This window comes from Cebidichthys violaceus, unplaced genomic scaffold (genome assembly GCF_023349555.1).
Source record: "Cebidichthys violaceus isolate CVI_PGR_0920_01 unplaced genomic scaffold, fCebVio1.0.p SCAF_2, whole genome shotgun sequence".
NCBI classification, from domain to species: Eukaryota; Metazoa; Chordata; class Actinopteri; order Perciformes; family Stichaeidae; genus Cebidichthys; species Cebidichthys violaceus.
Genome location: NW_027176372.1, coordinates 4,553,654 through 4,557,179, shown reverse-complemented (window position 1 = coordinate 4,557,179; position 3,526 = coordinate 4,553,654). Strand labels below are relative to the sequence as shown.

At 43.0% G+C, this 3,526-nt stretch overlaps 1 long non-coding RNA gene across 1 annotated transcript in view; it reads left to right on the top strand.

Moving 5' to 3' along the window:
* Window positions 1-3,273, top strand: part of LOC137875143 (uncharacterized) — a 6,438-nt gene extending 3,165 nt beyond the window's left edge. Inside the window, exons 3-4 of the long non-coding RNA XR_011103388.1 lie at window positions 727-783; window positions 2,971-3,273. This is a non-coding gene — a long non-coding RNA (uncharacterized lncRNA). The remainder of the gene's footprint in view (window positions 1-726; window positions 784-2,970) is intronic.
* Window positions 3,274-3,526: the final 253 nt, after the last annotated feature.

The window sequence follows — 3,526 nt, the reverse complement described above, 5'->3', positions numbered from 1 at the left end:
GCTGGCTCAGGCCTTATATGGACAGACTGGGAGTTTCCAGAGCACAGACAGAACTGTCTTGGAAAACACCCAGCTGTTCTCTGTCTCCCTCTGTCTTATATGTCTCTGTCTCTCCTCTGTCCTTATATGTCTCTGTCTCCCTCTGTCTTATATGTCTCTGTCTCCCTCTGTCTTTATGTATCTGTCTCTCTCTGTCTTATATGTATCTGTCCCTCTCTGTCTTATATGTCTCTGTCTCTCTCTGTCTTATATGTCTCTGTCTCTCTCTTTCTCTCTCTCCCTCTGTCTCTCTCTCTCTCTCTCTCTCTCTCTCTCTCCCTCTGTCCTCTGTACATCTCTCTCTCTCTCTCTCTCTCTCTCGCTCTCTCTGTCTGTCTCTGTACATCTCTCTCTCTGTCTCTCTCCATCTCTCTCTCCCTCTGTCTCTGTACATCTCTCTCTCTCTCTCTCTCTCTCTCTCTCTCTCTCTCTCTCTCTCTCTCTCTCCCTCTGTCTCTGTACATCTCTCTCTCTCTCTGTCTCTCTCGCTCTCTCTGTCTGTCTCTGTACATCTCTCTCTCTGTCTCTCTCCATCTCTCTCTCCCTCTGTCTCTGTACGTCTCTCTCTCCTTGATGTCCTCTGTGATATAAATGATAACTGTCAGAGTATCAGTGGTGGTGCTCAGAGGACATTGTGAGCCAATGAGAACATTGTGACCACAGTTTATTCACAAATGTATCTTCTAGGTGCTGCCGTTGAGATGATGGAGATCAGAGATGGACATCCAACAGCCTGCACTTTGGGTAAGAGAGAACAACTTTAAGACTCTACACAGTGTTTTGGTTTGTTTTGCCCTTAAGGATTAAATATTAATATGTAGATTTGATATGAATCTGGAAAGGTTCCACAGAGGCTTGTTATCTCATTAAGATTCTTCATTCATTTAGATCAGTAAAACAAATCCCTCCATGAGCAGCACCGTCAGTATGAGTGTAAATGGGTTTTTGTGTTCAGGTGAGTGGAGTCCGTTTACCTTCATCAAAGGAAACCAACATAGACTGAACAGCAGCATCACATGATCAAACTAGAAAATTTCGCAAGAAATTTTGACAGTGTGGCTTCTACTGCCCGAAGACGTAGCAATATATATATATATATATATATATATATATATATATATATATATATATATATATATATATATATATATATAATATACATACACATACACGCCGACGTTACCGGTAGTATCGTTGAGGTTCGATTGAGATAATGCTTCTCTCTTTTCTGCATTTTAGATTCATACTCTTGAAAAAGTTAAACCAAGTTAAAGCTGACACTTTTATTTTGAAAACTTACCGGATGCTCTATCCCTTATCGGTGTCTGACTTCCTGCCTGGGTCGATCTGCTCTGTGTTAATTGACGCGATAAACCCGAACCTTGGGCTCTCGCGCCCCCTTCATTGAGGCAGAGTAGTGTTTGCCTCCCCTTAATGTCAGATCAGCAACACTAAATATGTTCTACACAGACGTGAAATACAGTACCTATTATATGGAAAGAAAGGACATATAATAAAAGTGTCTACAAATATTACAGTGTGTGCAGGAATGAGACAGCAAAAGGCACGCGCTCAACCCAGTATGTGAGGGATTCACAGTCTGAGGTGAGGAACAGCTGGTCACTGCCTCACCTCACTGTCTCCTCTTTGTTTGAACAGGACATGCGCTAATTCAGAGATTTTGAATATAAAAATGTTTGGAATAATACAGAAATTACATTTATAGTGCAGATCAGTAGAGAAATATTAATATTTATTTTATTTTAGCATTATTTGTTTTTTACATTTCATCATCACACCCTGACCGCACGTCCCTGCGTAGAGCTCTGGGTGAACACAGATGGCTACAGTTTGTACTTCCTGATTCAACAACAACAGGACGTCAGTGATGACAGGAGGAACATCGCCCCAAACGCGCCGCCTCAAACGCGCCGCTTCAAACGCGTCGCAACCAACGCGCCGCGCAAAATTCGTGTCACTGCAGTCTCATCGTGTCTGTGCAAAGACTTTGTATGTAATCTCATCGCGCGAATAATTCGCCCTGCGTTTGGTGTGAACACAGCTGGCAGCCTCGTGGGGAGAGGAGGGGGGAGCTGCGCTCATGTGATTGGTTGAAAATGAGGCTGACATCTGATTGGCTACAGATAGGTCCATGTTAAAAAAAACGTATTTGTGAATCCGGCCAGGCAGGGAGTCTCAAAAAAACCCACCAACAAATGTGAAGAGATCCACAAACAAATACACACAAATCCACAAACAAATAGAAAACATCCACACACAAATACATACAAATACATAAATATATTTGTTCTGCGTGCATTTGTGAGTCACATTTATTTGTAAATCCTTCTGTGTAGAGACAGACAGACAGACAGACAGACAGAGAGAGAGAGAGAGAGAGAGAGAGAGAGAGAGAGAGAGAGAGAGAGAGAGAGAGAGAGAGAGAGAGAGAGAGAGAGTGTGTGCGTGTCACTGGTTGCCATGGTGTCGACGCAGTGCTTAGAGAGTCTGTGAGTCTGTTTGTTTATAAACATCAGTAATTAGCTGAATTAAGAACACCTGTGAGCTTGGCAGCCTTTTAATGAGAAAACACTGGGAAACACCTGTCAAACAAATACACTTTATACCAAAACCATGAGTCCAATCAATAAAATAAGTGCACCGTGAGAGAGATAAGACTCTGCCGAACGCCTTAGTGTGGTTTTTATGTTTGTGGTGTTGAAAATGTGAGCTCCAGGGCAATGTACAAAACTGGTACCGTCTGCCTTCTTTGACAAATTTCTTTTCTGATTTAACATGGAGTCTAATGGAGCAGTCGGTTGGAGTTCATGTCGCTCTTCGGCTGTTTGAGCCAAATGTGTAAGTCCGTTGGATTCCATAGACACTTTGTTGCGGTGTCTCTTTTAACAAAGTATGTATGTTGTATTTCAGATGTCAGAGATGAGCATGTAGAGAGGTGAGTATCACACGCATATCATCATTTTAAACGCTTTATTTGGGAGTGTGTGTGTGTGTGTGTGTGTGTGTGTGTGTGTGTGTGTGTGTGTGTGTGTGTGTGTGTGTGTGTGTGTGTGTGTGTGTGTGTGGAATGTCAGTGGGAGCAGCAGCATGACAGGAAGTTAATATTATGCAGGTCTACTGGGGGTTAAAACCATTTCCTGTTTATCCCTCCCCAACAAAGATGTTTGTGCTGTGCTCTCTCTCTCTCTCTCTCTCTCTCTCTCTCTCTCTCTCTCTGTCTCTCTCTTTTGCTCTCTCTCTCTCTCTCTCTCTCTCTCTCTCTCTCTCTCTCTCTCTCTCTCTCTCTCTCTCTCTCTCTCCTCTTTTTTCTCTCTCTGTCTCTCTCTCTCTCTTTGTCTCTCTCTCTCTCTCTCTCTCTCTCTCTTTTTTCTCTCTCTCTCTCTGTCTCTCTCTCTCTCTTTGTCTCTCTCTCTCTCTCTCTCTCTCTCTCTCTCTCTCTCTCTCTCTCTCTCTCTCTCTCTAACTG